The sequence below is a fragment of the Eriocheir sinensis genome, chromosome 27 (assembly GCF_024679095.1).
Source record: "Eriocheir sinensis breed Jianghai 21 chromosome 27, ASM2467909v1, whole genome shotgun sequence".
Lineage (NCBI taxonomy): Eukaryota > Metazoa > Arthropoda > Malacostraca > Decapoda > Varunidae > Eriocheir > Eriocheir sinensis.
The window spans coordinates 16,420,652-16,435,423 of NC_066535.1; the positions used below are offsets into that span (position 1 = coordinate 16,420,652).

Sequence of the window (14,772 nt, forward strand, 5' to 3'; positions counted from 1 at the left end):
GCTGTTGTCATTATAATAATAATGATAGTAATAATAGTAATGATGATGATAATAATAATCTTATCATTATCATGACTTATTTTTTGCTTTTACTTTAACTACTATCCGAACCACAACCACAACTACTGCTGCTGCTGCTACTGCTACTACTTCTACTATCTCTACTACTACTTCTACTTCTACTTCTACTACAGTATTATTATTACTACTACTACAATACACTGCACGTTTAACTTGTGGATGTGCCGAGCAGGTTCAGACTCATCCTTGATAAGCTTACACTCCGCACTTCATTCTGTCCTGAATAATTTGTTGGCCAGCTGAAGTGTGAATCCTGTTTATGGTGCATTTTATTTTCTTCAACATAGTACGGTGGTAAGACATTTATTTGGTGGTGTGTGCGTATGTGACCTGTGTTTTTCTTTTGTGTGTGTGTGCGTAAGAGAGAGAGAGAGAGAGAGAGAGAGAGAGAGAGAGAGAGAGAGAGAGAGAGAGAGAGAGCGGAAGAGGAGGCATGAAGTGTTTTCAAATTATCAGTGTTCTTTTGAGTATTTTTGTTTGTTTCCGGTGTTGGGTGCGGCAGGCAGTCAGTGGTAATATGTTTCTCTTTTCTCTTCCTTACAGGTAATGAGGTGCTTCAGGCGACAGGTGAGCGATGCTTAAAGTTGCGTTTCTGATTAGGTTCAACACACCTTTCCTTACCTCGACAGACACGGCTGTAGTCACACTTCGTTCCCCCCGCTCCCAAACACCACAACTCACAACCACCACGCACCTTTCTTTCTCTCCACGAACCATAGCTGTAATCACACACTTCGTCCACTCAACCCCAAGTCACCACAAGCCACTCACAACCTCAGCATTCCGCCTCACCCACAGTAATCACTCTCACACCCTATACTGTATACACCACCCGGCACGAGGCAGCAGGATGGGGGACGCGCGCTCTGGCATGTAACTCTGAATGTAAAAAACTCTGTGATTCAAATATTACCTTCAGGACGATTTACTCATAGATAGAAAGGTTTTAAGTAATGTAAGAAATGTAAGAAATGCAAGTCCAGACAGCGAACTCAAGGCCCGGGTCTAAGGCTTGTCACAGGCTTTTGTGAGAAATCTTGCCCGAAGAGTCCTTGAACAAGAGCCTTGGACTGAAGAAACGCTGCTGGCCGGAAGAAGAAACTGCCAGGTTAGTTGAGCGCATCTTTTATTTCATAGGTTTCTTCTCGGGGTTCTTCAGTTACGAAGGTGAGCTCATCTTTTATACCATGGGTTAGCTCGTCGGTGACTTCAGTTACAGATGTGAGTGAATCTACTAAACCATACGAAACATCGTCGCTGACTTCTTGAATTGTCAGTTTCATCTCATTATTTATCACACTGGCATCTTCATCGGTAACATCTTCAGTTGTCTTTTCCATCTCGTCATTCATGCCACTGGCATCTTCATCGGTGACATTTTCAGTTGTCTTTTCCATCTCGTCATTCATGCCACTGGCATCTTCATCGGTAGCATCTCCATCGTTAAGCAGGGATAGCCTTGTGCTTTCCTGTTCCCTCCTCGCCATTTCTTGTGCCTGAATAACCCTATGCAGGGCGGCAGCTTCCTGGCGTGTCTTCTGGAGGGAGGAGGCTAGGAGAGCATTTTCCAGCCGAAGGTTTTCGCTGGCCCGTTGGTCCCTCGCCAGGGCAGCACGCAGCGGGAGGGTACTAGGATTTATTTCAAGGAGCGTAAGCAACAGAAGCGCCGAAGTCTTCCTCAAACTATATTTAACATTAGTTAGACCTCATCTTGACTATGCGGTTCAGTTCTGGTCACCTTACTATAGAATGGATATCAAAATATTAGAATCGGTGCAGAGGAGGATGACTAAGATGATTCAGGGGTTGAGAAACTTGCCATAAGAGGAAAGACTCAAACAGTTAAACTTGCACTCTCTAGAAAGGCGAAGGGTGCGTGGAGACATGATCGAGGTTTATAAATGGATGAAGGGCTTTAATAAGGGGGATATTCATAAAGTTTTGTTGGTAAGAGAACCGGGTAGGACACGTAGTAATGGATTTAAACTGGATACATTCAGATTCAACAGGGACATGGGCAAAAATTGGTTTACTAACAGAATGGTGGATGAGTGGAATAGGCTTAGCAGTCATGTGGTGAGTGCCAATACAATTGTCACATTCAAAAATAGATTAGATAAAATCATGGACAGCGATATTAGGTGGGGTTAGATACACGGGAGCTTAGGGTCAAAGGAGCTGCCTTGTACAGGCCTACCGGCCTCTTGCAGACTCCTACGTTCTTATGTTCTTATGTTCTACTACATAAACACACCATGCACATCACCCCATCACAGCTCCCACCAACCTATTCCTGTCTACTTACCAACCTAAACCCAGTGCTTCACCCTCGAGTTCTTTTTGTGACCCCCTTTGTCAACCCGGGCTCGTCATGTTCAGAGCGGCGAACACCTGAAGACGTGGCCAGCTCGCCGGGTCCATGCAGGGTTTGCGCTGACTCCTGCAGGGGGAGTCAGCCTTCTCGTCAGCATCACCGCGGCGGCAGGAAGTGAGGCGAGCGTCTTCACATGACCCAGAGTTTTCCATGGCACAACTGCTTCCTTTCTCTCTCTCTCTCTCTCTCTCTCTCTCTCTCTCTCTCTCTCTCTCTCTCTCTCTCTCTCTCTCTCTCTCTCTCTCTCCTCATTCTTTTTTCTCTCCTCTTCTTTCTCTTGCTCTTCTTTGTCTTTGTCTTCTCCTTTTTCGTCTTCTTTCTCCTCCTCGTCCTCCTCCTCCACCTCGCTCCTCAACACAACTAAACACGCCTATCTCTCAGCGCCTGACACACACACATCACATCTGCCTTCCCCCGGTCATTTCCACCCGCAGCCCCCCCAACACACGCCACTCACCCCCCGCCTGAGCTGGGTACGAAGTTAAGCTTGAATCATTAATAAGCGCGTTTGGTTCACCGGAAACAGAGGAGACTGAAGATTTCCCGGAACGCTGGAACTCATTTTTATTATTTACTTCTTCAGCGAGGAATAAAGGGCAATGGACTTAAGTCGTGAAAAGAATTATACTATCTGTGGTTCGTCTTATTGTACTCACTCTTTAGCGGTGTCATGAGATACACGTATTAGTACTCATAGTCTAAAATCTGTGTCTTTGTTGTTGCTGGCGCCTACTCAACGTCAGAATATAATAGCGATAATCATTACTCGTCTGCAGAGTCTCATATTTTTTCTTGGTCAGCTCTCAATGGCTACAGAGGGAAAAACAGACATATGGATACAAGTAGCGTGATGGCAAGCAGACCACGATGTGTTCCTAAGGGTGAGTCAGGTGCAGGTGTGTGTGTGTGTGTGTGTGTGTGTGTGTGTGTGTGTGTGTGTGTTACTAGTGTCACGAGTTTACGTCTGTGAGCAAGCACCTTTCCGTCTCATACCTTTACGAACATTTAGTGCTTTATTGTACCTTTTAACATGAGCCTTAAGTGCAATAACGATAATAGTAACGAAAGCAACAAGAACAATGGGGACAATAATATAATAATAGTAAACTCATTCCTCAAATTAAATAGCCAAATGCCCCCGAAGGTATCAAGGAATTTCGCACCGTTTCAAGGCAAACAAACCAAGCCCCGCCCCCGCCCCGCCCCAGCACGCAGGCGGGTGGCAGACACATGCTGAAATTAGCCGTGAGCGCTTGTCAGGAGGTTATTGTACGGGAAACGCTATTTCGGCCTCGACCCTGTTTGTGTTAGGAACTGCGAGTGTTTGTGATACGTGGGAAGGGAAGAGGAAGCAGGAGAGAGAGAGAGAGAGAGAGAGAGAGAGTGTTAGGCTATACCCAAAGACACTAAGAATGTTTGATGTATGGGTGTAGAATTGTGTGTGTGTGTGTGTGTGTGTGTGTGTGGGTTCATAACTATACTGATCGCGGTGGAAGGGAAACGTGAAGGTATACAAAGAGCTTGCTGATGCCTGCGTGGAGGAGAAGCAGCAGAAGGAACATGAAGAAGCGATTAGCGCCTGTTTATGTGAGGTTGCTCTCCGTGATATTTGTGTATAAACTAATTCAGTCTTACATCAGCACTCGTTTTCCTCCTCCTCCTCCTCCTTCACCGCCGCCACCACCACTACTACTGCTACTATTACCAACACTCCATCCATCCTCCTCCTACGTCTCATCATCTTCATCCTCTTCATCCTCCTCCTCGTCCTAGTCAAGCAAATCATATAGACCCGCCGTTCTCTTTCTCTTTGTCCTCCTCCTCATCTTCCTCCTACCCCTATTCCTCATCCTAGTCAAGCAGATCATCATTTAGACCCACCGTTCTCCTCGTCCTCCACCTCCTCCTCCTCCAGCAGAACATCCTACAACCCCTCCGGCCGCCCGCTGCTCTCCGCCCACCGCACACTCGAGGCTGCTCAGTTCGGGGTCACAAAACTTGCACCACGTATACACCGAGGCTCACAGTTATGCCCAGTGTGGAGGCTGACGACTCACTCCTACTCGACCTGGGCTGGGGTGTTCCCGTGTGTGTGTGTATGTGTGTGTGTGTGTAGACTTATGATTTTTTTTTCTTGCCGGAGTATATAAGCTACTTTAGCGTGTAACGAGAGAAATAATTACGTATTTTAACTCAAAATGAAAAGTCACAGCCACTTAAAATTAGAGTCGGCGAAATGAGAACCTCCTCAAACTTGCCACCGAAGAAATTTTTGCCGAGTTTTCCCGCTAATTGACACGCGTAAAGGAATGAGAACGTTATTTTTCAGTCCATTTCGCCGAAGTTGCCACCGTTGTTTTATGCAGTGCAGCCGAGGAGCGAGGGGACGGAGGTGGATAACGGAGAGGGGCGCTGGACGAGAGAGAGAGAGAGAGAGAGAGAGAGAGAGAGAGAGAGAGAGAGAGAGAGAGAGAGAGAGAGTTGGGATGCTCTGCAGAGGTCAGGGGGTCCAGAGAGAGAGAGAGAGAGAGAGAGAGAGAGAGAGTAGGCCTAACCATTTTTTCTTTCCATTGCTTATTGATTAAGAAGCGTCTGGCCTCCAACACACGCGCACTTCCATCCACACACACACACACACACACACACACACACACACTGAGAAGCATTGAGTGTAGCAAAATGTTATACTACTACAGCTACTACTACTACTACTACTACTACTATTACTACTGCTACTACTACTACCACGTATACTACTACTACAACTACTACTACTACTACTGCTACTACTATTACTGCGGTCGCCTCTTCGCCACATCGCCTCCCTCTTATTGCAAACGACCCTCTCAACAAAAGCGGCCGAAGTGGTAATTGGATCATGGTTAGCCTCCACCCTCGCCCTTGCCGCCGCTGCTCCAGATGTTGCGTTCCCCTTGGCTCCCTGCCCGCGTGTGGTGCCCCCCGCCCCCCCCTGTCCCTACCCGAAGGATCCCCCACTCCGTAATAGTTACCCTCATTTTCATCCTCCTTCATCCCTTGCCGTATACCCCACTGTCGTAATGAACCAAGAGACCTGTTGCCTTCCATTCCATGTTTACCCGTTTCATGTTCTATTTTCTTCGTCCTTTACACCTATTCCTTATTGCCTGTGTGGCCTCTGTGTTCCATTCTATCCTCCTTCTGTTGCCTACCATTCCATGTTTACCCGTTTCATGCTCCCTTATCCTCCTCCTCCTCCTCCTCCTCCACCTATTCCTCAATCCCTACGCGGCCTCTTTGTGTTCCTCTCTATCCTCCCGTCAAACACCTGCCGCGTCCCTCGTTTTACTGTCTAATTTTTCCGCTGTCTATGTACAATTCCCTTCCCTCACCTCATGTTCCAGCAGCCATTGGTCACCCCCCCCCCCCACCCCCACCTTCCCCTTCTTCCCCGCCCAGCTCACGTTAGCCAAGAAATAACACCCAACTGCAAAACCGGCTGTGATGTTTACTTAGAAATATTCAAGCGTTTACATATTTTCTTCTTCAGGTAATGACCTTCAGTATTGCTTTTCTTTTTTTTTTTCATTCTTATTCTTTTGTATATATTTTTTTCATTTCCTCCAAACGCCATTGTGCAAAGCTTAAAGTCACCATGAAATGAAAAATGTTGGTATTAACTTGGGGGGGGAGAGAGAGAGAGAGAGAGAGAGAGAGAGAGAGAGAGAGAGAGAGAGAGAGAGAGAGAGAGAGGTTGTTGGACGAGCTTCCGACCAGGAGGAGGAAAGTGAGAATGAGGATGAGAAGGGAAAAGAAGAAAACTGAAAAACCAGAGCAGTAAAAAACATGATGGACGAGAGGGATGATTGAGATGACAGGCGCACACACACACACACACACACACACACACACACACACACACACACACACACACACACACACACACACACACACACACAATCACACACACACACACACACACACACACACACACACACACACACACACACACACACACACACACACACACACACGCACACAGACACACACACGCCGCTTCAGTGGAAGGCTCATGTAAATATTTCTTTTTATTTATCTCCACGTAATAGAAACTTTTTTTTCGCTCACAAACTTGAGGCTCATGAAAGGAAGATGGATGAGCGCACGAAGAAAAAATCATTCTTCACTTTTTCTCCTCCTCCTCCTCCTCCTCCTCCTCCTCCTCCTCCTCCTCCTCCTTCTCCTTTCCCCTTCTTTCTTCCTCTTCTTAATGCTTCTATAACCACCATTTCCTCCTCCTCCTCCTCCTGCTCTTCCTTTCCCCTTCTTTCTTCCTCTTCTTAATGCTTCTATAATCACCATTTCCTCCTCCTCCTCCTCCTCCTCCTCCCATATCTACTATACCCAACAACCAGGAGCATCACCACCACAGTTGTCATCATCATCACCATCATTGTCGTCGTCGTTGTCGTCTTCTGCGTTGTCTTTGTCGCCTCTCCCTCCCTTCATTTTTTGCTCCGAGTAGGAAAAGTGAGTTTGTAATGATTAGGGGGAACGTGAACTGCCCAGAACACACACACACACACATTCACACACACACACACACACACACACACACACACACACACACACACACACACACACGATTCCCGTCTCTGGTTACCATCCATGCAGTGATTTTCGGCAACTGAAATGAAATCGTCGAGAAAATACTTTATTCTCGCGCTCATTGTAATACACTTTGTCCTCGATAAATTATGAATCGCGATCTTTCACGCTCCTCCTCCCACTTTCCCAACTCCCCTTCTATCCCTTCCACTCCCCCTTCCTTCCCCGTGCACCCCAACCACCAGCCACAGTTCGGCTCACACCACCACTTCATGCCCTTTTTCGTGCGTCTCTCAGTCCCAGTCTTTTCTCCTCTCTTATTGTAACCATTATTATTTTTTCCCTCTTGTTGCTATCGCCTTTATCACCAACAAGCTTTCTCCAACTCGCTATACTCTTTCTTGGACTCCTTTCTTCCTTTCTACCCTAGATTATATAAGTTCATTGTTCTGCCTGTTTTTCCAATACTTCTTTTACGTGATTTTGAACTTACGATTATGAAAAATATTGTCGTAAAACTTATTTATATTCGTATAAACTTATTCATAGTCATTGTCAGGATATTTTTAAGCCTTTAATTTGATATTCACCCTGCGTGAAGATTTGTGTGTGTGTATGTGTGTGTGTGTGTGTGTGAGAGAGAGAGAGAGAGAGAGAGAAAAAAAAATTGATAAAATGTTGAACGACGACTACTCAGTCTTTAAGCAGGAGGATCAAGCGACCATTCCAGAAGGCGATCATGTTTTTAGAGGCGAGGATAATGATGGGTCGAGGGGTGTAATCAGTACTCGACAGGCAGTCCGGGATGAGATGGATGGCTCAAAGAAAAATATATCGCCAGGTCCTAACGAGAGATTTCAGTGGGTCTTGAATTAATGCGACCCTGTAACCATTATCTTTGGGAAGTCAGGGTATTTTTATTTTGTGCTTGATTTGTGGAAAATAGCTGTGACTCTAGTTTTGAAGAATGGGTTTAGCGATGAGTTTTGAGAATCGCTCAGACAGGATACCAGGTGTCATTTCAAGAAGCATCAGCAGTAAAAGAACTGGAGTCATTCTCAAGCTATGTTCAGCAGTGGTTGGACATCATCTTAATTATTTAGTGCAGTTCTTGTCTCGGAGTGGACATCAACCTGCTAGAATCCGTACAGACGAGGATGACAAGAAATATTTACGGGTTGAAAAACTTGCCACGAATTATACGGATAGCTCAGACGTTTAAATTTGCATTCTCTATAGAGAGGTGAAATTTTCCAGGAGACTTGATAGAAGTTTTTATATGGATGTCAATAATTCTCGGTTTGTAAGAGAACAAATTCAGAAAAGTCAGGCAAGAAGTGGTTTAATAATAGAGTAGTGGTGATGGATGAGTGGAACAGCCTTGGCAGCCATGTGAGGAGTGCCAATTCGATAGATACCGGTAGGAAAAGGTGATATATACATTCGTTGATAGCGAGGATAGGTGGTATTAAGTTCACGGGAGCTGCTGTGTGTATACTGACTAACCTCTTGCAGACTCCCTATCTTAGTGTGTGTGTGTGTGAGAGAGAGAGAGAGAGAGAGAGATCTGACAGGCACGAAAAGGTGTGTAACTGTGGAGGAAGGGAGGACGGGTGGGGAGGGGGTGAGGGTGAGGGAGAGGGAGGAGGGGGAAGTGTAAGGGGGGGGGGCAAAGTCATAGGGTGCGCCAGGTGCCGAGTTGGTGACGGAGGGAGGGAAGGAGGGTAGGAGGGAGAGAGTGCAACCTTTGGAGGTGATGATGCTGGTGTTACAGGTTTTCTCTCTTCCTCCCAGATTCTCCACCCCCCCCTCTTTCTCCCCCTCTCCCCCCTCTCCCCTCCTCGCCCCCACCTCATCTGTATTACTCACAAGTGTAGGCGACTTCTCTTTATATATATTTATTTTTCTCTTCTTTTCTTTTCTTTTCTTTTCTTTTTTCTTTTTTTTTTTGCTCTTTGGGGATGTCGTATTAGGTTCTTTTTTTTCTTTTGCAATTCTCTTTATTTCATCGTTCTTTTCTACTTTGCATTCTCTCTCTCTCTCTCTCTCTCTCTCTCTCTCTCTCTCTCTCTCTCTCTCTCTCTCTCTCTCTCTCTCTCTCTCTCTCTCTCTCTCTCTCTCTCTCTCTCTCTCTCTCTCTCACACACCGTATCTATGTCTTTCTTGGCTGACAGGCTGTATTTACGTCACTGTGTGTGTGTGTGTGTGTGTGTGTGTGTGTATCTCTCTCTCTCTCTCTCTCTCTCTCTCTCTCTCTCTCTCTCTCTCTCTCTCTCTCTCTCTCTCTCTCTCTCTCTCTCTCTCTCTCTCTCTCTCTCTCTCTCTCTCTCTCTCTCTCTCTCTCTCCCTCTGTCACTATCTCTCTCTCTCTCTCTCTCTCTCTCTCTCTCTCTCTCTCCGTCCCTCCCACTCCCCTTCACCCTCCCCCTCCCACCACCAGCATAGGCACCGTTGGTATTACGGCATCCCTCGGCACTATCATTTTATTTTTTTCTTGTTTCTTTTTTTATATATTTTTTTCCGCTGCTTAATGTTCACCCTCCTCCTCCTCTTCCTCCTCCTCCTCCTCCTCTGTACTACTGCCATCGTGCACCGAGGGAGCCTTGCTGTGTGGGGGGTTATTAAAGTCGTGTTTAATTATAGCGGCAAATAAGCTCTTGTAAGCGGAGTGTTCCTTTCAAAGACTGTGTGTGTGCGTGTGTGTGTATGTGTGTGTGTGTGTGTGTGTGTGTGTGTGTGTGTGTGTGTGTGTGTGTGTGTGTGTGTGTTTCTTGACCTTCCCATACGGTCCATCCCCCACCACTTCTCTCCCCATGCAGAAAACGCGAAGAGGAGGAGGAGGAGGAGGAGTACATATAAATATATTAACAAATTCAATATTAAACACTACTCGTATTAAACATTGAACTTTACACGTATTGCGATGAAATTCCAATCAAGAAAAGGGGCAGGCAATGTGACAAGGCATCCCCAGAATTAATCACGGCTTGCTGAAAGGAGTTTTTAGGACGTAGGAGCCTTGATAGCTGGCAAATATCTTAGCAGCCTTAGATTCCTTAATTACACAGTCTTACTAATGTGTTCTAAGCAAACTTACAAAAAAATATCGAGTAACGTTAAACTGGGAGCTGAAAGTATGTATGATGAAAATGAAGAAATCAACAACAAATACAAAAGGAAAACAAATGACGATCGGTAGCGAAGCAAGTGAGAAAAGAGAGGAACACACATACATAAAACAAGTTCCTAGTTCTAACCCAGCCCAGGAAGAAAGAACTGAGCTAGAATAGAAATGGAATGGATCACTTCTGGTAAACATAGCAATATCATGAATAGCAACCTGCCACTCGCCCTGAAGAGAAAGGTGCACACCCATTGTATTCAGCCAGTCCAAACACACGGTTCAGAAACTTGGCGGCTCACAAAATATTTAGAGAGAAAGCTAAGAAGCGCACAGAAAAGAATAGAGAGAAAATATTGGGCATAACAGGAAGAGACAAAGCGAGCAGCAGAATAGTTTAGGGAACAAAGGTTTAAAGATATTTAGGTAACGATCGAGAATAAGAAACTGAATCGGGCATTGGGTTATAGCATGCGAAGAATTGATAACAGACGGACAACCAAAGCAACGTTGACACCCCAGGTATTGTAGAAGGCACGCTGGTCAGACAGAAGCCCAGGTGGAGAGGTGAAGTTAAGCATTTGCCGAAGCGCGATGAAGTACGCTAACCTTAGATAAGAGAGAAGTGGGGAACGTTAGGAAAGGCCTCAGTACTGCAGCGCTGTAGTAACGGATGAAGAGGATGGAAAAACAGGAGGAGGAGGAGAAGGTGAACGCTAGGAAGGAGCAAGGAAAGAGTAACTGAGAGGGAGGGAACGAGGAGGGCTTACTGACCCTAGACACGACAGGAGAGAGAGAGAGAGAGAGAGAGAGAGAGAGAGAGAGAGAGAATATGAAGAATTAAAAGAGGAAAACTGCAACAACAATAACAACCACTACTACTACTACTACTACTACTACTACTTTTGTCACTACTTTACTACTACAAAACCACATACACAAAGATACCAACAAACAAACAAACACATCTTCAACATCAAGCTATGAAAGAAACAACACCACGGGAATGATCGACATCCTCTCATTAGCCAACTTGTAACTTAAGTAAAACTCGTATCGGTGTTTTTTCCTCTTTTTGTGGGCGTTTTACCTTATTCGTTTTTTCAAGGTGTTCCCAGGTGTTGTTGTCACACTCACACCTAATTAGTTCCGTCCACGGCTAATTGTATACTAATTTATCTTGATCTCCGGTTATTTATACGCCGGGTTATCCTCCGCCTGTCTCGTTAAGTCAGTCCTCGCCTTACGTACAAACCTTGGCAGTCGAACCCACCGGTAGATATGTGCATAATTACCGCCGATCCATTCAACGATTGCTAACGAAATGTCTCTACAACTACCACCACCACCACCACCACCATTATATAAGGTACAGAAAGTTTTACTCAAGTGGTTCCTTTATTTACTGCGACTTGAATTGCTTATTGTATGGTTTTCAGTGCTTTTATACCAGACCCTCTACGGAAGTCTATATATCTCAACAATTGCATCTTGTCTACCAACTCTGTGTGTGTGTGTGTGTGTGTGTGTGTGTGTGTGTATAGTTCACCACGTCCATATTACATGCTGGACTCGTGATTGCCAGCCATGCACTCCCCTTCCGTTTGCTCAAAGGGGAACAGTAATCTCTCCTTGTTAGGGCATGACACCTTTCGGCCTGAGCGGGGCCCGAACCTCAGTCCGTCTTGCGACAACCTGACAAGAGAGTCTCAGTCCTCTGTACCCCGAGAGAGATATGTGTGTGTGTGTGTGTGTGTGTGTGAGAGAGAGAGAGAGAGAGAGAGAGAGAGAGAGAGAGAGAGAGAGAGAGAGAGACGCTAATTGCCTCATAAACTCCCCATTTTTCTTCGTCTGCCCAACATTTTCACCAGTACCGTGATGTTGCATCACTGCCTCCACCGCCGCCGGCACGGTCACTGTTTTTCTGAGCCTCTTACCCTCGCCCGCCTTACCTTACTTACCTTTCCGCGCCGATGAACCAATCTCTTACCTACACTCGTCGCCCGTCCCGCTTTACAATGCAAGAGTTGACAAGAATGTGCGTCAGTCATTCCGTGTACGGGGAGGATCCGTAATAGGCTGCCTAATACGTTTTGTTCAGCCCGCGATGGAAAAATAAGAAAGGAGACGTTTATGACTCCTCAAAGACTTGGGTTAGGAGCCGTTCCTGTTTTTTCATCGCCCGTATTTTCTCATAAAGTCTTTGACGAGTATTTTCTTTACGTTCAGTTTGGCTCCGAGGCTTATTGGTTCTGCGTCAGCTTCGGGGAAACCGATAATTATCACGCGAATATCTTCTCTCTCTTGCATAATTTTCTTTCTAAGTTTTCTCTGTTCACGTTATTTATATCCTGGCTGGCCCGAAGCATACCAGCTGACCCGCAGATACCGAGAACCCGCGCATAATCAGATTTCCTTTACCTTTTACCCCGAGAAACAAATACCGTAACTTATAATTTATGGGCCTGAGAAGGAGAGCGCATGGTCCGGCGTTGAAGGTCACCCCGTGTGCACGCTTACCAAGAAACCATCGCTTGTCCACGGCGACGCAGACCGTAGCAAGAAACACTACTTTATTGGTCGCTTACTCCGTACTTGTTAACCTTCGGCTCCGCTCTCTTTACGTATACCTAGAGGAGGAGGAGGAGGAGGAGGAAGAGGAGGAGGAGGAGGAGGGATAAGCTACGAAGTCACTGGGAGAGAATAAAGGAAAAGAAGACAACAAAAAAAGACGAAGAAGACGAAGAAGAAGAAGGCGAAGAAGAGAAAGGCGAAGAAGAGGAAGGCGAAGAAGAGGAAGGCGAAGAAGAAGAGGAAGGCGAAGAAGAGTAAGGCGAAGAAGAGGAAGGCGAAGAAGAAGAAGGCGAAAAAGAAGGCGAAGAAAAAGAAGAAGAAGAAGAAGAAGAAGAAGAAGAAGAAGAAGAGAGAGAGAGAGAGAGAGAAGCACTAAGAAGAGTAAGGGGACGCTGGAATTGGGTTAGGTTACATCACCACTAAACCCTCCTGTTCCTCCCCTTCTCCTCCCCTGCCCTTTCCCTGCCCCTGCCACCCTCATGCACTGGGTCATCTGACATGGTGGAGTGCATTTTTTCCGGAACCTGAGAGCCTGATGGGGAAGGGGCATCGGGTACGAATAGAGTAGGCGAAGCGCTGGGATCTGGTTACAGCCCCAGCCAATAGATCATTTGTACCATGCCAAGGAAAGCTAGGAAAGGAAAGAAAAGAAACCTGATTCATGTTCGAGGGTTCCTGAGTCTCCCTGTTGTTGTGTTTTCGTGTGGTGGTGTCGTTTGAGGTGTTTCGTGTATTGAGAGAGAGCTGATTCTTGACATTAGACAGCTATTTTTGGCAAGTGTACGGTCTATATTTTTGTGGGAATGCTGTGAGGGTTTTCTGTGTTGGAAGTGTTACATGTGTGTCAGTGGATGTTGTAGTCAGTGTAGTGTATGTTTTGATGTCCAGCTTGAATGAACTCTGGACAGGATGTGTGTTGGTTGTCTGGCTTTTGGACATTTGATGGTTGTGTGATAAGGGGTGAAAATCAGATGGCAAGCGACGTGCGTAGAAGCAATATATATAAGTGAATCAAACTTAAGCTTTCATAGAGAATTCAAAGTTTTTTTTATGACTTCGCCTATAGTGCCGGTAGACTTTCTTCGGGGGCCAGGTGGTCGGCCCAAGCCCGTCATGGCGCAGGCAATTTTTATAGTGGCGCCATTTATGCTTGGCTCATGCTGCCCCCCGGAACTCATTCTTGATTCACTTGGACGGTTTCTTCTAGAGTCCGGGTTGATGGGTGGTCTTCAGGACAGCATGTGAGTAGTCTTAGGCCACTCGGCGGTGACTGGAAAATCCATGGCGCGGTGAATGCTGGCCCCGCACGCTAACCACTCAGCCACCGCCTACCCACGTCGTAGGTTAAATGCAAGAAAATAACACAATCTTCGTAGCTGAGTCTGAGAAAGGCCACACACACGCTCGCCGGAAGTTCTGTAGAAGTGTTTGAAAGCTGATGGAAAAGATTCTATGTAGGGAAGAATAAGGAAGTGTTTGGTTGAGCTTCTGAAGGTGTAATAGAGCTGTCTAAATATTTAGTCTCTCTCTCTCTCTCTCTCTCTCTCTCTCTCTCTCTCTCTCTCTCTCTCTCTCTCTCTTTTTCCTTCTCTTTCTCTCTCTCTCTCTCGGGGATTTTTCTTGCCATAGCGCTACCAAATCTTAATGTATGCAGAATATTTGATACGGAATTTCAAATAGTGCGTAGCTGACGCAGAGAATGATGATGCGGCAGCGCTGTGTAGAGGTTCGGGCTCCACACAAACGAACTTCATTTGTGTCGGACTAGATAGATCAATAGATGGATAAATATATGGATGGGTTGATGACAGATGGGTTATTTAAATGATCAAAGGCCTAATAGTTTAAAAGTAATCCTTGGAGAGAGTGTGGCTGTACCGCTTCATGGTTAATATTGCTCTTTTTGGGATTTTGAATTTAAAGTGATTCCCTTGTGATCGCTACTACCTAACTAACTACCCATTGATGTCTTATTCCCCGACAAATTTATTGCTAAACAAAATATCTAAAAAAAAGCTTCTGTAGCACAATCACA

General features: G+C 45.8%; 1 protein-coding gene across 1 annotated transcript in view; it reads left to right on the plus strand.

Moving 5' to 3' along the window:
• The first annotated feature begins 623 nt into the window (after positions 1–623).
• LOC127004203 (uncharacterized protein DDB_G0271670-like) overlaps positions 624–14,772 on the plus strand; it is a 146,479-nt gene continuing 132,330 nt past the window's right edge. The window contains exon 1 of the mRNA XM_050871725.1: positions 624–648. The gene's annotated coding sequence lies outside the window, so the exon portion shown is untranslated. The remainder of the gene's footprint in view (positions 649–14,772) is intronic.